The sequence below is a fragment of the Heloderma suspectum genome, chromosome 2 (genome assembly GCF_057233095.1).
Source record: "Heloderma suspectum isolate Gila_16-S chromosome 2, 16-S_ref, whole genome shotgun sequence".
NCBI lineage: Eukaryota > Metazoa > Chordata > Lepidosauria > Squamata > Helodermatidae > Heloderma > Heloderma suspectum.
The window spans coordinates 399689626-399713691 of NC_139459.1; positions in this window are offsets into that span (position 1 = coordinate 399689626).

Consider the following 24066-nt stretch of genomic DNA (forward strand, 5'->3'; position numbering starts at 1 on the left):
TGGCTGTCCAGCCTCGTCTTGACTGCCTCCAGTGTGGGACAGCCCACCACCTCCCTATGTCATTGGTTCCATTGTTGTGTTGCTCTAACAGTCAGGACGTTTTTTAACAGTACGTTTTTAACAGTAGCTGGAATCTGGCTTCCTGTTAGGGATGTACAAAATTGGCTTTACCTGGCTCCGCCGGGTTCCGCTGGGGGGGGAGGCGCTCCGTACCTCCCCCTGGAATCCTTGCCGGCCGGCTCCGCTCCGCGGGGATTCCACGGAACTGCTGGCCGGCTCTGCCAGCAGCCGGACATCCGGCCGCTGGCTAGAAGGGATGCTACGGCCGCCGCCATTTGCATTCCTTATTTTGGCCCGCCTTAGTCTACGTAAATATTTACGTAGACTAAGAAGGCAAAAATAAGGGGAATGCAAATAGCGTAGCAGACGCTATTTGCATTCCCCCTTATTTTCGCCATCTTAGTCTACGTAAATATTTACGTAGACTAAGACGGGCCAAAATAAGGAATGCAAATGGCGGCGGCCGTAGCTGCCGCCATTTGCCTATGCACGTGTGTTTTTTTAAAAAATCAGACGTGATAGGCTACGTAAACCTTTACGTAGCCTATCACGTCATTTTTTTTTTAACCTAGCCATGATAGGCTACGTAAATCTTTACGTAGCCTATCACGTCTTTTTTCTTTTCTTTTTTAACACTGGAAATGGCGGCAGCGGCAGCCAGTCGGAAGACTGGCCGCCGCAGCCGCCACCGCTGTTGCCGCCGATGGAGCCGCTGCCCCCTGGAAGATCCACCCCAGGTAAGTCTCATCCCGGGGGGGATCCGCGGGGGGGCAGGGGGGTGGCACGCCGTCCCGCCACGGAGTTCGGGTGTTCGAGATCCATGGTGGAATTCTCTGCCATCCCTGCTTCCTGTCACTTGAGCCCATGATTCCGTGTCCTCCACTCTGCAATGATTGAGAAGATGATTGTCCTTCCCTGAGAAGGCAATGATGATTGTCCTTCCTCTCTGTGACAACCTTTCAAGTACTTGAAAAGTATTTAAAGTGTCGTGGCACCATTAATTTGGTCAGATTTCTCTTCCAACTAGGGATGTGCGAACCCACCCTCATCTGGGTTCTCTGGGTGCCCGTCCAGCCCCTGCCCCCGCTCTCCAGTCCCCCATTTTCACACACGCAAATATGCGCATGTTTGTGATTGCCATTTCATTTTTCAAGAAATGGCAACCACAGAGCTCGGTGAGGCTGCGGGGGTGCAGGTGGGCCACTTGCTGAGCGGGGGCAGGGACTTGGCAAACAGGGCCCGGGGATGCGGGGTGGGGGGGTCCTGCCGGATTCCCAGACGGAATCAGCTGCACCATCCCTGCTTCCAATCCTTTCCTAATAATCCCTAGAATGGAATTCTTCCTTGTTCACAGCTGCCACATACTGGGTTGAGGTTTTCATTTAGTTGCTCCTCATGGCCCTAACATGTCTTGACTGGCTGGTCACCTCCAGTTCGGAGCCACTACAGTATAGTGGTTAGAGCAGTCCTCCTCAACCTGGTGCCCTCCAGATGTGCTGGGCTGCAACTCCCATCATTCTCAGCCAGCATGGACAATGGCCATGTTAGAGAGTCAGACTAGAGCCGCTATCTCTCATCCTCACTTATGACACAGGGTTGTTGTGAAGATAAAATGAGAAGGAGGGAAAACTATATATCCTGCTTTGAGCTACTTGGGAGGACATAAAACAAACAAATAAATAAAGCAGCATATATGTGTACACGTGAAGTTTCAATTTTTTTGTCACGATATCCATCGAAGGCACCTCTATCCATGTGCTTGTCATAGGAACCTAGGAAGCTGCCTCAGAACATTGGCCCATCTAGCCCAGTATTGTCGACACTGACTGGCAGTGACTCTCCAGTGTTTCAGGCAGGATTCTTTCCTTGCCCTACCTGGAGAAGCCGGGGATCAAACCTGGGGCCTTCTGCATGCAAAGCATGTGCTCTGTCACAATGAGCTACAGCCCTCACACTCTGAAAAAACTCTGTACACACACAATCAAGATGCATGATGCCCAAGGCCACTGAAGCTACTTGAGTACCTGAAACGTTAATCCCCACAAGCTCGGATCCTCTGACTATGTCACAGTATAGAAGAACAAGTCTTTCTGAAGGAGAATCAGCATGGCTTCTGCAAAAGGAAGTCCTGTCTCACGAATCATTCAGTTTCTGGGTGTGGGGAATTTGCGGCTTTCCCTCAGGTGGTGAAATCCTTGGGCCGGCCCTGCCTGTAGACTGTGAGAAATGCTGCTGAACTGTGGAACAAGGGCACTAATGTGTTAACCTGGTCTCGGTATTTCTAATTACTGAAAAGGGATCATTTACCTCTCTATAAAATCACTAGGCAATCCCTCACACCTGCATTTCTGTATCAAATTATCATCCCAGATCAGTGTGGCTTTCATTTGCCACGCAAACCACAATGGTTTAGCACCAGTGCTGCCATCTGTGTTCAAGACCCTGTAGAGAACATAGAAGAGGCCGTGTGATTCCCTTTCCTGGTGGGCTTCCCACACCATCGAGCTAACTCCAGTCACATGAGCCCCTCCAACCTTTCCTGGATCCCCCATCACACCCTGTTTTCCGCCTTTGATTATTCCTCTCTCCCCAAGCCAGGGTGATGGTGACAGTCACTGAGAGATCAAAACACAGATGATCTATCACAGAGTCTCAACCTGCTCAGGAAAGATCTACCCTGCAACTGCTAAAATGCATTTTTTTTTCCTGTTGGTAGATTAGTTTCCTCTTGGCCAGTCCCACACTTCAGGAGGCCCCTGTTCTGAATGTCTTCTTGGATTGGGCCCAGCACCGCTCAACAGCTTCCAGAGGAGCCAGACGAGAGGTCAGCTACAGAAACGGACCCCGTACAAAAAGCCACGCAAACTGGTTGTGCACTCTGGAGACGCCTCTCCCCTCTGTGGGAATCTGTTCTTCTGCTTCTGGGGGGATGCTGTGGTGAGCACTGGTGGGTAGGGGAAAGTCAGGCACCCCTAGTTCGAGGGAAGACATCATTTCCTCCCAGCCTAATGTGGGGAGGGGGGTGAGCACATCCAGCGTGCTTCCAGCAACCACAGGCAAAAATGAGGAAATGCATTTCTCCTCATCCGTTCCTGACACTGCCTAGTTCCCTCTTGGCAGTGCAAAATGAGCACAGCACAGCTATGCAAAAGCAGCACGAGGCCCAGACGTGGATGGAAGGAGCCTTTTGGAATCCCCCCCCCCACGCCCACAACTGCAGAATTGATCTTAAAAATCTCCTAGATGGATGGTCAAATGCATCTCACAGTCTGTGCAATTTGATTGAGGAGTGACTTTCAGAAGGGAAATGTTTACCTTTGGTATTTGGCAAAACATCATGCAAAGCCGGCAGGAAATGACTTCATTTCAGGAGGTCAGGGAGGAGATCTTATAGAATCTGCGGTCTACTTTCATCACTGTTGAGCATTTCCCTTCCCTAGAACGTGTGTTCTGCGTACTGTGGAGAGAGCCAGTGTGGTGTTGGAGAGCCAGTATGGTGTAGTGGCTAGAGGGTTGGACTGGGAGTCAGGAGAACTGGGTTCTAGTCCCCACTCAGCCACGGAAGCTCACTGGGTGACTTTCAGCCAGTCACAGACTCTCAGCCCAACCTACCTCACAGGGTTGTTGTTGTGAGGATAAAATGGAGAGGAGGAGGATTATGTACACTGCCTTGGGTTCCTTGAGGAAAAAAGGTGGGACATAAACATAATAAATACATACATACATACATAAAAATATTAGGTCTGCTGCTCTTCGTATCATTTTTCTTTGTTTCATGTAGGGGTGGACAAAAGTCACTTACCTGTCCTCGAAGGATGTTCACGGTGGGGGGGAAGCGCTTCGCTGGTCCCCCCGCGAAGTTCAAGCTGGGGGGGGGAGGCTTCCCGCCTCGCCCCGGCCGAAATTCAGGCCAGGGGGGAGGCTTCCCGCCTCGCCCGGCCGCGAACGCGAAAGTTAAAAAAAAAAAAAAAACGCCCCCTGATAGGCTACGTGACGATTCGCGTAGCCTATCATGGCTAGATCTGCAAAGTCAGCCGTGATAGGCTACATGAATCATCACGTAGCCTATCACGGGTGACTTTAAAAAAACAAAGCGCGTACGCTAATGGCGGCCCCCATAGGGAGCCGCCATTCGCATTCCTTATTTAGTCGCTGTAGTCTACGTAAATGTTTACGTAGACTACGGCGAAAATAAGGGCAACGCAAATAGACTACAGCGACCAAATAAGGAAGGGGAATGGCGGCTCCCTATGGGGGCCGCCATTATCCGTACACACTTTTTTTTTTTAAAGTCACCCGTGATAGGCTACGTGACGATTCACATAGCCTATCACGGTTGACTTTGCAAATCTAGCCGTGATAGGCTACGTGAATCGTCACGTAGCCTATCAGGGGGCGTGTTTTTTTTTTCTTTCATTGCAATGGCAGAGGGTTTTGAATGAAGATTCTACTCTCTCAGAGCCAAAACAATCAACTCTCGCCTAAGGTTGATTGACCCTGAAAGCAGTCACATCCCCTCCCCAGCTTACCTTCAACACGAGGGCACGTCACCTGTTCTGCATTGAAAAGCATGGACATGTTTCTAATAGTTCTTTTTAGAGCTATGTGGGGACCCCCTGACCCGTCTCGGGCCGATCCGGAGCTGGGCCAACGAGCTTCAGCCTCTGGAACAAAAGTGAGCTCCAGATAGCCAAAGCACCTCTGAACTGCCCAGCTGCATGAGCCCTGCACCCACTCCCCACCCAGCCACGCAACCCCCAGCTCCTCCTTACCTGGACCCATGGGGAGTGCTCACAGCCACAACCATCTTGGAGTGAGCCACCATTCTGGAAACTCTTCTTCTTCCATTAAGTAAATGGTGCGAAGATTGTGGCCATAATGGGGCTATCAATGCATCATTACAGAAGTAAATGTCCCATTTATGCCTATAATACTGCACAGATGGCCCCTTTATGGCCTCAATATATGCAGCATTTACTTAGCAGAAGAAGTAGAGCTGCCATGGTGAATCCCTCCAAGATGGCGACAGCTGGGGGTGCTCCCCATGGTCTAGGAAAGGAGTAGGGGGCTCACGTGGCTGGGCAGGCACCTTCCAGATCAGGCTGAAGCTGCCCGAAGTGCTTCAGGAGTGGTCCAACCCACTTCAGGACACTTCAGTCCATTCCAAACCCGATCCGGAACCAGACTGTTGTGGTCTAAATCACCCTGACCTGCTTCAGGAATCAGGATGTGGGCCGAAGTGGTGCACAGCCCTCGTTCTTTTGGCCTGACTGGCTTTTTTGAGTCTGTCCCTCCCCACGTCCCAAAATCCACCCCCTAAATGCTCATGGGAGCCACTTCCCACCTATACATTCTCTCACTAGACTCCTGCCAGGCCAGGTCTAGAGGTTCCATCAGGCCAGCATGTTCCACTTGGCACTGGTCCCTGTCCCTGTCCTTGGGGTCAATCTTGACGCTGATTCAAGTGTGGTAGGTCCCATCTGAGTTGGGGACGACACCCCCATAAAAGGTCTCCTGCTCCCAGGGCATCCCATCCTTCCTCCAGATGGCATTGATCTCCTTGGGATAGAAGCAGTGGGCACGGCAGGTGAGGGTCTCCAGGCCATCAGAGCTCACCTTGTGTGTCACCTTCACTGTCAGTGGCTCTGTGGAAAGGGCAATGAAGGTCTTTACATAGATGGGGGGAACATTGCAGATAACACTGGACAGACACTGAAGAGGAAGCAAAACAAAAGGAAAGCCCATGGTTTCATTATTTCCCTATTCTATAAATGAGAAGATGGTACTAGTATTTTTTTTTCCTTAAAGCTGTTTCCTATCAAAAAGGAGAAACACTGAGTGTATCTTCAGAGCTGCTTTGCTGTTGGATCCTGAAGAATAAAACCACCCTTCAATTTGCTGGAGGTAAAGCAGCCTGCACATCCTCAGATGCCCACAGCCTGGCACGCAAGAATTAACAAAAAACATGGCAACCTGGGCCAAGCTCAAGGGTAAAATACTTGCAGAGAAGCCTCTGCATGAAGGAAGAATGGAGTTCTCCCCTCTTCCCTAAAATATTAGAGACCTTTGCCAATAAGGGGAAATGTGCTGGGCTGAGCAAGCGATTCCTCTGGAAGGATGGGTGAAGTCCCTCGTGCCCACCTTGTACGCAGCTTGCCGAACCCTAGCGGGCACACGGTACAACCCACTGAATGGTCCATGGGTGCCCAGTGAGAGCACATGGCGTTCTGCTTGTCTGTCCTGCCATTTTGCGCTCTTTAGGGAAATCTCCATTTTGCGCAAAATGATGGTTGTAAATACCGTAATTTACGCAAAACTGAAGGAGTAAATTATCTTTGCGTAAAGCATGCCATTTACAGCCACCACTTTGCACAAAATGGCGATTTCCATAATGTGCAATTTTGCGCAAAATGGTGGCTCATGGACAAGCAGGAAACCATGACCATGCTCAACTTGGGCAAGCTCGGGGAACTTCAAGCTAGCATCCAGGGGGCTGAGCTGGTGAAAACTCCCCTAGTTGACCCCCAAACCGGATTCATCCGGCAACCCTACCCAGCCCCACCCCAAATGGAGGAGTTACTACTTAGCATAGGGAGATAGAAGGGGACACAGGAAAGACCGGGGGGCAGGGGGTTCATTCAAAGCAGAAACAGATGATGGAGAATAGATGCTGCTCCCTATGCAGGAGTATTCAGACATGCAAAACACTCCCCACTTAGCATCGGAAATGGCAAAAACCTGACCATGAGTGATGTGTATGTCGATAATATTGTTAACCCCCTCACCACCACCACCATAACTAGCATTCAGTGGGCAGATTACAAACAGTTAAAAGAATGCAAGTCTTTAAAAGAATATAATAAAATGAAATACAAAATGACAAACGGTGCAGAGAGCTTCGGCTATTGGGCATTTTATCCTCGCAATTGTTGTTGCGAGGATAAAATGGAGAGGAGGAGGAAAGAGAAAGAGAGAAAAAGTCAGGATTAGGGATGGCAGAGAATTCCACCACGGATTCCAGCGAGGCCGGATTCTAAAGAATCCCCTGGAATCCATGGCGGAACGGCCTCCTGCCCCCCCGCCCCCCCACCGTGGAATCCCCCGGGATGGAACTTACCTGGGGCAGATGCAGTGGATGCGGCAGCGGATGTACCGGTGGCGGCAGCAGCGGCTTTGGCGGCGGCGGCAGCTGGTCTCCTGGCCAGCCGCGGCCGGGCTGCTGCAGCCACCATTGCCATCCTTCAAGCTGTGATAGGCTACATAAGAATTTACGTAACCTATCACAGCTAACCCCTAAAAAAAAAAAAACAGCATACGCAAATGGCAGCGGCCACGGCGGCCGCCATTTGCATTCTCTATTTTTCGCCATTCTAGCCTACGTAAATATTTACGTAGGCAATTACGGCGATAAAAAGGGAACCTCAAATAGCATAGTGGGCGCTATTTGCATCCTTTTTTTTTCACCGTTCTAGCCTATGTAAATATTTACGTAGGCTTTTATGGCGAAAAAAAGAGAAACGTAAATAGTGCCCACTACGCTATTTGCGGTTCCCTTTTTTTCGCCGTAATTGCCTATGTAAATATTTACGTCGGCTAGAACAGCAAAAAATAGAGAACGCAAATGGCGGCTGCCGTAGCCGCCACCATTTGCATACGCTGTTTTTTGGGGGGGGGTTAGCCGTGATAGGCTACGTAAATTCTTACATAGCCTATCATGGCTACTTGGCTGGATGCAAATGGCGGCTGCTACGGCAACTGCCATTTGCGTCCGCAGCAGCCCGTCCGCGGCCGGAAATCCAGCTGTGGACAGCCCTGGCCACAGAGTGGAGACGGCCATCGAGGATCCCGGGGGGAGGACCGGATCGCCTCCCCCCCCATTGAGGATTCCGGGGGGAGGGACGGAGCACCCCCCCCTCACCGCGAACAGAAGCCGTGAACAGGTAAGTCACTTTCGTACATCCCTAGTCAGGATATAAATGCAATAATAGATAGATAGATAGATAGATAGATAGATAGATAGATAGATAGATAGATAGATAGATAGATAGACAGACAGACAGATAGATGATAGATAGATAGGGTGTATTGCCCCTGCAGTAGGCCTCCTAATTTAGAGGTGCCAAGATAGTGATAAGTCAGATCCAGGTTTGCTTACAAGGAGCCTTTATTGAGTACTTACAGCATACAGGCGTACCCAATGGTTGGATCAGACAGCTTCTCTGAACACAGAGCCAAGGGGTACAATGGGTTTTATACCATACATGTTAGCAATGAGGCAGCCTGACAACAGCAAGCGTTATTTAGCATTTATCTACAACTTTTCCCAGCATAGACTAAATAATTGACTTATCACTATCTGACTTATCACTCTCTTGGCCCCTCTAAATTAGGACGCCTACTGCAGGGGTAATACATAGGGTCACAGCAGCTTGGGGTATAGAGAACAGTGTGGTTGTAACAGAGCTAGAGATTATTCAAGCCCCTTCATGCTACAACACCCCTCTTCTACGGCCCAGATCAAATGCCTTGGTAGTGTTCCTAACTAGTTAAGCCACATGGGGAGTGAAAAACCTCTCTAAATGAACTCATTCAGACACCTCAGTCACACACTTCTCATCCAAATTAGAAAAAAGAAGGAACAGAATGTTTATCAAAAATGCTTTTAAAGAGGGGAAAAAAGGAGAACAGAGGTGAAGAGAAAAATAAATCTAACCTTTTAAACTATCTGCACAGACTCCAAACTTACTCCCCCACAAAAATCACCAGGGAAGGCCTCACATACTGCCACCTCGGTGTCAGGAGGGGAGCCAGTGTCCAGAACCATAACACATCCAGCTACCAAGAGATCCCCAGTCTCAAGGGACTAAGAGAGACCCGAGTAACTCTAACCTGAAATGGTGCAGTCCACAATTTTAATCTAGCACTGAAAAGGTTAAATAATTTTGCTAACAAAAGACTGAAGAGGCTACTTCAAATCAACAATGGCTAATTTGATCTGGAATGGTTGAACGGTCTGAATGAGAGTTTTCGGGAGACCTACAGGATGACCCCTGACTCATATTTAAGAAGACCCCATATTTATATTCCAGACCACTGACCCATGGACAAGAAGACCCTGAAATTTGGATTCTATGCTAGTTAATGTTATGTAGCAGCCATATCGGGGGTCAGACTAAGTAGCCTCATGCAGTCTCATGCTTCATGTTCTTGCTGAGCTCTTTCTCCCTTGAATATATTGTTGTAAGCTGACGAGACACAGGAATTCCTTATCTTGTCAAAGGTCATACAACTGTATATCTTGTTCTCTGCTGTTCTCTTCTGTTCTCTCCTTATCATGGCTACCCTATAACCCAGTTCTTGTATTATAAACAATGGTGCTGGGAAAAGAAATGTTGAGGACTGCAACCCCACGCGGGAGGGGGAGGAGGAGCCATTTCATATGTGTCACAATGTCTATAAAAACAATGTGCTGATGTATTTCGGGGCTTCTGGCTCTTTGGAAATGATTCCAGCCTTAAGCCCGCACGTTAAATAAAGAATCTCTTTTTCCTTCACTCCGTGGTCTCTCTGACTCTGGGTTCTGCAACAGTTATGGCATTCAAATACCTCTACCTAAGGCTTCTTCAGCAGTGACAAATTTTATTTTCTTGGGCTCCAAGATCACCACAGATTGTGACTGTAGCCATGAAATTAAAAGACGCTTGCTCCTTGGGAGGAAAGCTATGGCAAACCTAGACAGCATAGTAAGAAGCAGAGACATCACCTTGCCGACAAAGGTCCGTCTCATCAAAGCTATGGTTTTCCCAGTAGTAATGTATGGCTGTGAGAGCTGGACTATAAGGAAGGCTGAGAGCCAAAGAATTGATGCTTTTGAACTGTGGTGCTGGAGAAGACTCTTACAAGTCCCCTGGACTGCAAGGAGGTCAAATCACTCAATCCTACAGGAAATCAACCCTGAGTGCTCATTGGAAGGACAGATCCTGAAGCTGAAGCTCAAATATTTTGGCCACCTAATGCGAAGAGAAAACCCCCTGGAAAAGACCCTGATGCTGGGAAAGACTGAAGGCAAAAGGAGAAGGGGACGGCAGAGGATGAGATGGCTAGATAGCATCACCGATGCAATGAATATGGATTTGAGCACACTCTGGGAGAGAGCGGAGGACAGGAAGGCCTGGCGTGCTGTGGTCCATGGGGTCACAAAGAGTCGGACACGACTGAACAACAACAAAGGCTTCTTCAGACTGGCTTTGAAAGGAGAGGGTGGGGGGAATGGGATTGCCTTTTACAAGCGGCTTCTGCAGAGCAATAGCAAGGTCACAGGTGAACTGTGCTGGCAGAGATGCTGATATTATTGGTGGAACCGGGGAACTGATGCAATCTCAGATACCAACGAAGAGGAAAAAGCTGACACATGCCCGATTGTTTAAGAAACCATAACAACAAGCGCAAAGAGAATAGTTACGGCAGATGTTGCTGGATTTGTCCAAGCTTCGAGAAAGATGTACCGGGAAGAAAAGTGTCGATCAAGATAACACGCCAGATGGTAGACCTTTAGCAATATTTTAGGAAGTTCCACATTCACCTGTTAGGGATAATGCCAGAGATGTTCCCAAAACATGGGGTATACAAGCTCGAATTGCTAGGAAACAGATAGACACCTCACTACTAATTGGTGAGCAGGTGCTCTAACTACCCATGCACCCAATTTTTGATTAGAAGATGGTTGTCTCATCACCCATTGGGCCCCCACCTCTGGCCAGGACAAGCACAGTAAATGACAGCTCTTTTTCTTCTGCTGCTTCACTTCATAGAATCATAGCATCATAGAGTAGTAGGGTTGGAAGGGGCCTACAAGGCCATCGAGTCCAACCCCCTGCTCAGTGCAGGAATCCAAGTCAGATCATCCCTGACAGATGGCTGTCCAGCTTCATCTTGAATGCCTCCAGCATGGGAGAGCCCACCACCTCTCTAGGTAATTGGTTCCATTGTCGTATTGCTCTAACCTCTATCAGGAAGTTCTCCTGATGTTCATGCTGCTTTGCCTCTGATCGGCTCTGGACCACTGGACCTAAGCATTTGGGTATCGATGGACCTCTTTAGACTCTTAGCCTCTAGAACTTGCAAACAACTATTCCTTGTCTAAAAATGGGCCTCATTTCCAAACTTGAAGCTGCCTTATAACCAACCTGATTAACCCTTTTCATCTAAATTTGATTAACCCCTTCTCTCTCCTTTTTATATTACCCCCTTTCTTTCTCTCTTTTTTTCTCTATTTCATTATTGATGGTTCCTCTTAAGAATACTGTAATGTTGGAAAGCGTAGAAGATGATTATGATGTTGGTGTTCTTTGGTTCATTTATAAACATAAAGTAGAATAAAAAGTATTGGGAAAAAAAATTGGTTAACCCTTTCGATAACAGAAACAATTTTATTTAGATCCTGTCTGGCTTCTCCAGTCAACTGCTAAATCTTCACATGCCTAGAGAAACTTAGTAAGGCTTTAGCTTAGCTTTTTGCATTCAGGTCATGTGAAGGAGGGAGAGAGAGTTAACAAATTTAGCTTTAGTTTAGACTTGATCTGCAAGTAGAATGCAGGCGGGCAGTGAGGAGGGTCTTATCTCGCCCGCTATGTTTGTAGTGCCAGTTTTGTCAATTGCCATTCTTTTAGTTAATCTCATCTTTATGTTACGTTCTCTTTCACTGCCAATAACATGATCACAGAGAAAACTTCTAATCCTTGTACAAACACCGTGCTAATTTTCTTAATTTCGGTAATTTTCTTAAATAAAGCATTCAATGGATTCCAATTGGCTTTTTGGTGTCTTTTTAACGTTTGCCTGTTTGGACTTGGTTTAGTGACCCACTACGCTTTCTAGCAGGGATGTTGTGAGGGCCCAGCTGGGTCCAGGCGGGCCGGTGGACTCCCCCACCCCTGCCCCCACCTGGTCCCTGCTCCTGAGCCATGGAGCGCTGATGGACCTGGTTGGCGAGTGCCCCAGAGCTCAGCAAGCAGCCCGAAGCAGCTCAGTCACACCAACTGCTCTCCTCCTTGCACGGAGTGCCGCCCCTGCCCACTGAGCTGTGCGCCCACAGCCTCCTCTCCTCTGGCACTTAGGCCCTCGTGTGCATAATGCCTCCAAAGGGCTTCATGCGCACAAGGGCTTGACAGCCAGAGTACTCATCACAGGCGTGTGCCAACCACTCTTGCCATCATGGCACAGAGAAGGGGCGGTTGTGGGTACCCAGCTTGGTGGGCAGGGGCGATGCTCTTTTCTCCCTGTCCCATCCTGGGACAGCTACCATGGTAGCAGGACCTTGACAGGAGGAGGATAAGAGGGAAGCCCCTCTCATCTTCCTCCTGTCAAAGTGCTGCCTTCGCGGTAGCCAGGGTGGGAGGGGGAGAAAGCAGCATCACCCCTACCCGCCGAGCTGTGCGCCTGCAGCTGACCTTCCTCCGTGCGAGTTGCCATTGGACGTAGAAATGGCGACTTGCTCTTTTTCGTAAATTAAATCTTGTGCACGATGGCTGGCCTTAAAAGGCCGGCCAGTGCGCACAAGATTTAATTGACAGAAAATAGCGAGTTGCCATTTTTACATACAACGGAAACTAGCACAGGTAGGGTGGCTCGTGCATGTCAGCGGGCACGGAGGCTCAACAAGCGGGTCTGGGCCACACAAGTGGGGGCAGCAGCTCATCGAGCCTCTGGTCAACCCAGATGGAGGTGAGTCTGTCCATCCCTAGAACCTAATTAATTTACCATTAATGGTTCTAGAACCATTCTAGAACCTAATTAATTTACGCTCTGAAGCTGAACAAGACGAAATGTCAGGGCCCGACTTCAGTACTGCAGTGGGCTTTGTAGGTTATAGCCAGGATTTGATCAGAAGTAGCCTGGAAGGGCTGGGGCCTATTCAGTTTCTGGAGTGTCAGAGTCTGTGTGAGCTTCTCTCTGTCAATGTTCTCAGAGCAGAGCCAAGGGGAGTCACCCAACGCCCTGTCCGCCTGCTGGTCTGGCCTTGGCAGGCAGGGAAGCTGGAAGCTGCCCGTGACAACCTGACAGAGGGGTAGGGTTTGCAGAAGGGTTGCTCAGGTTGAAGCAACAATGCTGGAGGGCTGAGCAGTGTCACCCTGTTCAGAGAGGGGCCTTGCTGAAAGGCTAAAGGCCCTTGTCTGTCAAGGGATCCGGAGGGGGTGTCCTACAGTCACACCTTCCCTTTTAAGCTGATGCAAAGGTGAAGAGCCTTTGCTAGGAACATCTAGACTTCATTGCCTGAAGCCTTCTATGTTTGGATCCATCATTGTCTGGGCTTTTAGAGACACTCTGCACATGGACTGGAACTTTGGATTGTTAAGGACCTGCCATGAAAAGTACCGTGAGGCTTTTCATAGACTTGAACTCTCATTGCTGTGGATTGTGTGTCTGTGTTTGTAGTCAGCTCAGTGTACGCAGGCTGGGTTTGATCTACGACTTTTGGACTTCCTTCTGCCAGAACTCATGCAGCATGGAGTTGCCAATGTGAAAGTGGTGGCCTGGAACTCCTTGCGTGTGTGGGTATGCCCTCCCCTTGATCCTGGTGGGCCATGACCATGTAGCCTGGAATTATCAACAAAAGATTCAAAGTTGGACTCTCTATGGGTGTGGGTTGTTTAGGCTTTTCCCTTGATTGCCTGATGGGTTCATTCCAGGAATCATTCCCTTTCCATGTCCAGGGTTGGAACCCCGTAAAGGATTGTCGGGGTTAGGTACCCAGGAATCCAGTGTCCCTTCCTTTGTGTTCAGAACTATGGAGATGGAAACGGAGTACCACATTGATGAGGATCTCAGTCATGGTAGTAGTGCTTATCATGGAATCATAGAATCATAGAATCATAGAATCATAGGATAGTAGGGTTGGAAGGGGCCTACAAGGCCATCGAGTCCAACCCCCTGCTCAGTGCAGGAATCCAAGTCAGAGAATCCCTGACAGATGGCTGTCCAGCCTCGTCTTGAAGGCCTCCAGTGTGGGAGAGCCCACCACCTCCCTAGGGAATGGGTTCCATTGTCGTATTGCTCTGACAGTCAGGAAGTTTTTCCTGATGTTCATCCGGAATCTGGCTTCCTGTCACTTGAGACCATTATTCCATGTCCTGCACTCTGGGAGGATCAAGAAGAGTTCCTGGCCTTTCTCTTTGGGACAACCTTTCAAGTACTTGAAGAGCGCTATCATATCTCCCCTTAGCCTTCTGTTCTCAAGGCTAAACATGCCCAGTTCTTTCAGTCTCTCCTCATAGGGCTTTGTTTCCAGCTTAGCTTTGGACTGTTCTGGAATTTCATAGAGCCTATAACTACTGACCATCAGCCATAGGATTTCTGAAGAGTGTAACCATTAAGCTTTTGCTGTGGGATTCCCTGCAATAAAGAAATCTCACTGATTGAGGTGTCCAGTGTCAGATTGCCTGAGCGTGTGCACTGGGGGGATCGGGAAACCTGACACCAAATTAACATGACACACACACCACAATCATGAGATGATCAAGTTTTCATTCCATGGTTTGCGCAGGAATGAGTGGGTGGGGGAAGAGAATGCTACCTTTCCCTTGAACAAAGATCCCCCCCCCCATATCCCATCCTCACCATTCCTCAGCAGAGTTTCCTTCCTGTACTCCCAAAATTTCTGCAGCCACTGAGAGCAGTTTTGAAGCAATGCAATCCTGATGTGGGAGAAGGCTCAGCTTCCCACTCCCTCTTGATCACTTCTGCAGCCACATTAGCTGCAGTCCAGATGAGGGTCTCAAAGTCAAAGGTGAGGAAATCCCTCCCATTTTAGCCATATCGGACAATCCCTCTTTTGCTCCTGTCCTCGTGCAGCTCACAGCCAGACCTCTGCTGCCAGGTGAGAACCCCTAAAGGAAAGACAGATGGCAGAAGCTGAGAGCAGACCCACATCCCACTCCACCAACCTCTCTTCAGGTTTAGGGATGTACGAAGCGCTCCATCCCTCCCTGCAGAATCCTTGCTGGGGGGGGGAGGCGCTCTGCGCCTCCCCCCCAGAATCCTGTCTGGCCGGCTCCACTCCGCTCCGCGGGGATTCTGTGGAGCCACCGGCCAGTTCCGCCAGCAGCCGGACATCCGGCTGCTGGCTAGCAGGGACGCAAATGGCGGCAGCCGTAGCCGCCGCCGTTTGCGTCCCTGTAGTCAGCTGTGATAGGCTACATAAATCTTTACGTAGCCTATCACGGCTGACTTTAAAAAAAAAATGCACGTACACAAATGGCGGCGGCTACAGCCGCCGCCATTTGCGTTCCTTATTTTGGCCAATCTTAGTCTACGTAAATATTTACGTAGACTAAGACGGCGAAAATAAGGGGAACACAAATAGTGTAGCAGACGCTATTTGCGTTCCCCCTTATTTTTGCCGTATTAATCTACGTAAATATTTATGTAGACTAAGACGGGCCAAAATAAGGAACGCAAATGGCGGCGGCTGTAGCCGCCGCCATTTGCGTACGCGCTTTTTTTTTTTTTTTAACTCTGACGTGATAGGCTACGTAAAGATTTATGTAGCCTATCACGCCGTGTTTTTTTTTCTTGTCGTTTCTCCCAAGAGGGTGACATTTAGCCAGGAGAAACATCTGCTTGGGGAACACAAAGCTGGGCAGGCCTATGGAGAAAGAGTCCAGCCAGAGATAACCAGCACCCACCTGCTGATCTCTCCCCTTCCTCAGAGGCCTGAGGCCAACTGGGCTGTTTCTTTGACACTGGCAATGGGCCAGCACCCTCCACTGCCCCTGAAGGCAGCAGGCTAGCTTAGGGGGCACGGAGCAGGCTGCCTGGCACACGGCTCTCTCCTCCGACCGCTGCTTGCTGCCTGCCAGCAACTGCTGCCTGACGTGACCGCTTCATGCTGCCTCATGGCAGGGCCGGCCTTGCCTGATGCCAGCCCCATGTCCACCCAACCAGGTCTGTCCCCAGAATATCAAAATAAACGAACACCATCCCAGCTCAGTCCTATGGGTGTTTGCCCAGAAGCACATATTGCTGAGTTGGGGTGTTACAGGGGACAAAGGGGCAGTGTGAGTGCTGGCCTTTCAGCCGTTCAAGGATATCGAGCAAAACACGAACACGTCTTTGGAAGGGTCATGGACTGGAAGCCATTCATGTGAACGGACATTTCTTGCAATGCTTAAACTGAAAGAGCCAGGATGCAGGAAGTTAACCAAGGCTCAAGTAACTGGTGTTTTGGGGGGGTTCATATGCTCCCACTTTGGTGGGCAATCACCATATAAGGGAACAAAAGAGGACACAGATCTGCATAAAATGTCCTAATTTTATATGTGTTCGTTTTGCACTGCTTCATTAAAATGACTGAAAATGGATTTGTTAAAGAAAATTCAGGAAATCTACCATTTGTTTATTATTCGTATTTGTTTATTTCATTTCTTTACTGTCAAATAGACAAAGCGGTCTGGGCAGTTCACAAAAATTCCAGGCACAAATACAAGATAAAAAAAACATAATATACAACTATCTGTAACATGCAAAATTTCAAACAGCTAAAACACTTGAAGTAAGATACTGGACCTGATAAAAACAACTGACGGAAATGCCCCATCATATGCTGTCTAATGGCTGGGAGTACAGGCCCGTCTTAACCTGGCGCCAGAAAGATGGCAATGATGATGCCAGGTGGACCTCAGTGGGCCAGTATTCCAGAATCAGGAGCCACCACTGAGAAGTGGTTGCCATCTTATGAACCCCCCTCGGAGGAGGCGCTTGGAGGAAGGCCTCAGATGTTTATCGTAGTGTCTGGGTAGCTTCACGTCAGGAGAGGCGCTCCGTCAGGCATTGCATTTCCCTGTATGGTAGCATCTTTCTTTGCTGGCGATGAAGATTACATAGGAGAGGAGATAAGGGCAGTGGATTAGTATTAGATCAAATCCATACTCCCACCCGCAAATCACCCTCTTATGTGGCATGCACATGGGGGAAATATTTCCTTTGTCTCCCCCTTTTACAAAAGGAGCGACTGCGTGGAACAGGGAGCAGGGTGAACAGTGGCTGGTCAATGCTGGTCAGTGCTCACAGCCTTTCTGTCTTTAGCCCTGGAAAGAGCTGAGAAAAAGGAGGAATGTCCTGAAAATAAAGGGCAGCCATGTAACTCAAATGTGATGTGACTCAGTGCTGTACCTGGAGGTAGATCAGGCCTGTTCCACACATAGGCCTCGTCTCGTAGCAGAAAACAGGCCTAATCTAGCTCGGATGCTTTATTTTCAAGCCATTTCCCCTTCCCTTGGGAGCAGATTTCGCCCTGGACGTAGCTGGCTTCTGTCAGGACCGCTGAGATCTGCCCCTTCCCACAAGGGAAGGAGAGATGTCTTGGAAGCAAGGAGCAGCCGTCATTGTGTAGCTCAAGCGCCTGAGGCCTCGTCTCTGGGCCGAATCTGCCTCAGGCACTTTATTCTCGAGCCATTTCCCCTTCTCTCGGGGGGCCGTCAGATTTCACGCGCACACCCCCTATATCACCGTCGTTTATGGTGTGCCGGTATAGGGGGAAATCTTTCTCTACATTATTTGTGAAAAAGTGTGACTGCATGGAGAGGGAGGGAGGGGGGCAGAGCGGTGGCCTGGGAAAGGCTGCGCAGGGCTCCTGCTGGGCCTGGCGAAACATGGCCCCAGCCCCAGGAAGGGGAAATGTTTCCATCATACAGGGCAGCCATCCCACTTGAGCCGTGTGGCTCGTGCGTCTGGGGTGGATCAGGCCTGTTCTCTGCTAAGAGGTGCCAAGAGGCCCCCTCAGGTCCACGGCGGTTCGCCTTCCCCGGGGTGCTGGGAGCGGGGAGACGGATGTGACAGGGGCCCTTGCCCGCCGCTCCCGGGGCTCAAGGCAACAGGGGTGTTCTCTGCTGGGAGCCCCTGTGCCTCACTGGAAAGTGAGCATTCATCCATGGCGTTATCTCACACCGCCTGTGCAAATGGATGTCCGGCTCCCATTTCCTGTCCACTAAAATTTGGCGCAGGAAGCAGAAGTGGCTGCCTTGGCTCCGAAAAGCGCAGATTTCACACACTCCTAGACGATATTCACACTGACAACAGTTCACAATGCAATGAAGTACTTCTACGGTAAAGGGAAAGAAAGATCACTTACACACATACGTCCAGCGTGTACAGAAACAGAGAGAAAAGGGTCAGATTTCCATTCAATCTGCCATGTTCCTCTGCGAAGAAGTATTCCTAGAGCCAGGAGGGATGGCAGGGCCTCTCCCACAAGGTGAAACTTCCCACAATGCCACCGATGTGCCTCATACCACACTTGGTGACTATTCTGTTCTGAGCTTACTGCTTGATTGCTACAGGGTGGTCTAGTCCCTCTGAGCCCCTTGCTCTGCGTGACCCCCAGCTCCTAAGGTCATTGTGGACGTCTTTGTCAATTCCAGAGAAACTCAAAATGTCTCCAGATTCTCTTTCAGCATCCTGGCTCTGCACCTGCAGTCGGCAACGTATCTAAGACTAAGGTGCATCAGCCACAAGCTCTTCCCCATAAACGTCTCTCTTTAGCAAAATCAAAGGACTCTGCTACCCAAACAAGCACTTCCCGAAATTTGCTCTGGCTTCAACTAGGCCCACAGAACCAACCTTTTATCAGCCGACAAATCTTTGGTTCTCTTAGCTTTCCCATCCTGCCCCATCCTGCCCCATCCTGCCCCATCCTGTACCTGTCTTATGCTACCTATGCTGCTCTTATAGGTAAGCAAACACCTTATGGCGGGTTCATATAGACTTCTGCCTTAAACAAGCTTAGAATGCCTTTCAAGCTTCTTAGTCTGGTGAAGACTTCTGGAAAACTCAAAAGCGTGCAACATTTTGGTTGGCCCTAATAAACACAGTGCCCTACCATGGAGTCAAGCAATAGGTTTCTTGCCTCATCTGCTCTAACTGTTGTGGCTGCCCTTCCGATGTGTTGTTGTTGTTGTTGTTGTTGTTATTTATTACATTTCTATACCGCCCCATAGCCAAAGCTCTCTGGGTGGCTAACAGAAGTGAAAACATTAAAATACAATATACACAGTTTAAAAGCAAGCAGACAATGTACACAAACAACATATAACTAGAAACAACTTTGAGCAGTCAGTCGTAACTAAAGACACACCCAGGATCGATTAAAACTCAAGCTGTGTTGCCGGCTGGAGAGTAATATTCATTGTCCGTTGAAAAGTGGCTCTGCTTTAACCCTGAAATCTGTCCTTATGCCAATCTCTGCTGGTATCTACCCATCATTGTAAGCCAAGGTGAGGCACCTTTGGAGCTGAAAGGAGAGATGTTAGGAAAAAGAAACCCGCCAACGGCAGAGCCAGTTTATTGATAGAATGCAAGTCATTCGAGCCTCACAGGCACAGGCACCGTTTGCATGTGTGTCTCTTCCTTTCTCTCCTCAAGGCAAAGTTGCAGGACTGGCTGCTTCCTTACTTTTCAGGCCATCTTCATCAAGTGGTGGGATTTGGGGGACTGGGGGAAAGAAGCAAGAACAGTATCAGCCTCAGATAGGACACCAGATACACAACCTAGCCAAGAATGAGATATTCCACAAGCAAAGGCTATGGAAGGAGACAGACTGCAGCTCCTTGGTCCATCCCTTCTGTTGACTACTCAGGCACAGTAATGAGCTTTTCTACATGAGGCCTTCATTCTGCGCTCATGGTTCCTTACTCATGGTTGTTAGCTGGATGCCGTGATCCTCCCGTTTTGCTTCTGCTTTTTCAGAGCACTTTCCCAGTTTTCTTCAGAACAGAGAAAATGGGGTATTATTTCTGAACGTGCCATTTCTGCTGGTGTATTTACGCCATTCCACTATAGCACAGCTCCACCTCGAGGTTTTGTAGTGGAAAAGCAGAAAAGGAAAAGCTCTTCGTGTGGAGATCTCAGTTCTGCGATGAAACCAAAGGTGGATACAGCAATAGGCAGACTCATGCAGAAAAGCTTCTCACCAGCTCTGGGCATGCAGTGCATGGCAATCTCCAGAGTTCATCAGCGTTCCACCATCTCCACTGTTGGAGTCGGTGCTAAAGTCAGGGAGCATCTATGTCAGGATTTGTCCCATTCCAGTAGGTCTCGCGGCCTCTGAACCACAGTCTGCTTCAGATTTTAGGAAGGATAATGTAGAGTCTGGTACAGCTGGGAAGGTCACTGCCATGGGAGCATGTCACTGTTCAATTTCTCAGCTAGTTATGGGTGAAGAGAAAGAGGGATAAGATCCAGCAGAGTAAGTAGACCGTACGAAAGAGCCGCGTTTCGGCCATGAGCTGATTTCTGAGTCATGACCGGCGTTCCCACAGTCCCCAAGGCAGGTGACCTGATCACAACATGAGATCAGATTCGTCTGGCAGGACTTGTTCTTGACAAATCCATGTTGGCTTCGAGTCATCACTGCATTGTTTGCAAGGTGCTTCCAGATGGATTGCTTCATCATCTGCTCCAGGATTTTCCCAGACTGACTGGTCTGTAGTTCCCAGGTTCCTCCTTTTTACCCTTCTTGAAGATAGGGACAACATTAGCCCTCCTCCAGTCATCTGGCACTTCACCAGATGATTGCTCAAAGATAATAGACAGCGGTTCTGAGAGCTCTTCTGCCAGTTCCTTTATTACTCTAGGCTGCAGTTCATCTGGCCCTGCAAATTTGAACTCATTCGAAGTCATTAGGAGTTTCTTGATCATATGCCTATCAGTCTCAAGCTGCAATCCTACCCCTTCAGCCTGTACTTCGCCTTTGCCGGGGGGGGGGGGGTCTAGACCCTCTTTTGGGAGAAGACTGAGCCAAAGTAGGAATTGAGCACCTCTGCCTTTTCTTTGTCATCTGTTATCATTTTGCCAGCCTTGTTTAATAGTTGAACCACCATTTCTTTCCTCTGTCTTTTACTCTGCACGTATCTGAAGAAAGCCTTTTTGTTGCTTTTAGCATCCCTCGCTAACCTCAGCTCATTCTGGGCTTTAGCCTTCCTGATGCCATCCCTGCCACTCTGTGCTACCTGTCTGTACTCTTCCTTTGTTGCTTGGCCTTCCTTCCACTTCCTGTATGTGTCCTTTTTTTTTCAGGTCATCTCTAAGCTTTTTGTGAAGCCACATTGGCTTCTTCGGTTGCCTTCCACCTTTTTTCCTTGTTGAAATTGTTTCTACTTGTGCCTTTGGAATTTCCTTTTTTTAAAACTCGCTTGCCATGGGACTTTACTTATCATTGCTCTGAGCTTATTAAAATTGTCTTTCCTAAAATCCAGAGTACACGTTTGGCTACACTCGGCTTATGCTTCCTTTAAAACCAAGAACTCAAGTATAACATGGTCGCTTTCCCCCAGAGTTCCTGTAACTGCTACTTGATCCACTAAGTCATCTCTGTTGGTTAGGATCAAGTCAAGGATAGCTGATCCTCTAGTTCCTTCCTCTACTTTCTGTAGGAGGAAGTTATCTGCAACACAAGTCAAGAATTACTTGGAGGGGTCATGTTTTGCAGAAATAGTCTCCCAACAAATACTGGGGAAATTGAAGTCCCCCATTCTTGCTACATCATGCTTCCTTGAAACACTGGCTATTTGCTTTTCAAAAGTTTCATCCTCGTCTTCTCCTGGATTGGGCAGCCGGTAGTAGACTCCGACCACCAGGTTCCTTTTATTTTTTGCTGCATTTATTTTAATAAATTTAATAATAAATAAAAAAATTAACCCAGATGCTCTCAATGGGGCTACCAAGCTCCTCCTCCTGTATTTCTGTGAAGATATATGTATTTTTCACATACAGTGCAACCCCACCTCCCTTTTTGTTCCTCCTGTTCTTTTAGAACAAGTTATATCCTTCAGTTGCTGTATTCCCGTCATGAGAGTCACCCCACCAAGTCTCAGTTACACCTATCAAGTCATAATTTCCCTCCTGTATTAAGAGTTCAAGTTCATTCTGTTTGTTTCCCAGGCTCTGCGCATTAGTATACAGACATCGAAGACCATGTGCTTCATGGTCTGACTTTCTTCCTATATGTTTGTGAAGACTATTATTGGGCGCTAGTAGAGCTGTTCTCTCCGTTGTGGTGCATGAGCCTTTGTCCATTGTTACCCCCAACTTTATGTCTCCCTTCCCTGTAGAATTCAATTTAAAGCCCTCCTGATGAAGTTCTTCATGCTGTGGCCAAGCACATTCTTCCCAGCCTTTGTGAGGTGCAACCTGTCCCTTGTCAACAGTAAATCTTCCAGGAGCTATTTATTTATTTATTTATTTATTTATTTATTTATTTATTGCATTTATACCCTGCCTTTTTTCCTCTTGCAAGGTACCCAAGGTGGCTTACATTATCCTCCTCTTCTCCATTTTATTCTCACAACAACAACCCTGTGAGGTGGGTTGGGCTGAGAGTCTGTGACTGGCCCAAAGTCACCCAGTGAGCTTCCATGGCCGAGTGGGGACTAGAACCTGGATCTCCCAGCTCCTAGTCCAACACTCTTGCCACTACACCACACTGGCTCTCTATAGCCCGTGGTCCCAGAAACTAGATCTCTCTCATTGGAACCACCTTCATAGCCAGTCATTCACCTGGAGTATTTTTCTTTCCCTTTATATCCCTCTTCTAACCACTAGAAGAATGGATGAGAAAACGATCTGGGTCCCAAAGTTCTTGAGTTTCCTTCCCAAAGCTTTGAAGTCTGATGTGATTTCTTTGTAGCTCTGCTTGGTGGTATCATTTGTTCCCACATGGATGAGAAGAAAGGGATACCTGTCAGTGGGCTTTATGAGTGCAGGCAACCCTTCAGTCCCGTCTCTAATCCATCCTGCCGGGAGACAGCATACCTGGCGAGTCCACAGGTCTTCGTAACGTACTTGGGTTTTGATCCCACACAGCAACCACTCCCCTGTTTATAAGCTGATACACCAGCAGAAAAGCATTGCTGGTAGCAACATCTTTCATTGCCTAGAACTCATCCTCGCCTGCATTGGTTTTTTCTTGCCAAACAGTTTCTGCCTGGTCCTGCAAGTGGAACAGGCAGCATTTCAGGGAAAGCCACCTTGGCGGTACTGATTTCAGCCTCCTACCTAGGAACCTAATTTGGCTTCCAGGACCTCACAACTACATTTCCCCATGTCACTGATATCAACATGGACCACGACCACTGGCTCCACCCCAGCACTAACTACAAATGCTACCTAGATGGCATGTGATACCTGCAATCAGGCAGGCAATTTACCATGCAGTCTTCATGCCCATCACAGTCCCAGCTGTCTATGCGTCTAATGATTGAATCTCCCACTACCATAGATCCCCCACTCCCTGGAGGCACATCTTCAGGATGAGATGATTCCCCCCTCCCCCAGGAATGGATCCCTTCTAAAGGATCATTTCCCTCATCCTCAGCATGACTCCCTCCTTTCCCGAGATCCCATTTATCTGTGACAGCCGAGAAGCTCTCACTCAGGGATTGGGACTCTGCTATTAGGTCCCCGAAGGTCTCATCCAGCAACCTCTCTGCCTCTCTCAGCTTCTCTAGGTCAGCAGTCTTGGCTTCAAGGGAATGAACGTGTTCCCGGAGAGCCAAGAACTCATTACACGAATCTTCAACATCTGTCCAGCTGGCATATAACCATACATGTGGCACTCAGTGCAACACATTGGCTAGCACCTACGTCCCTACTAGCTTTCTACCATCATAACTGTTTTTTAAGTTGTTGTCGTTTGGTTTGTTTACCTGGAAAACTAAGTTCTTTGCTAGGAGAAGGTGGAGACTTTCTTTAAAGTTACTTCCTGAAAGTTACTTACTAGTAGAAGGCACCAAAGAGTCAACTGCCCTGGCCTCCTCACCCCATTGCTGAACTCGCATGGGTGCTTAACTTGCTTGTATGCTGTTACTTTGTCACTGGGGCTGCGAGTCTTCAACCACTCAGGAATCTCTATTGGAGTTGGGCTGCAAGAACTCTTAAGTTTCTGGCGGATTCCCCCCCCCCCCCCGATTTAGCTTGTAAAGGGTTTCCCTTCTGGAATTCAGTTCCCTTTTCTGT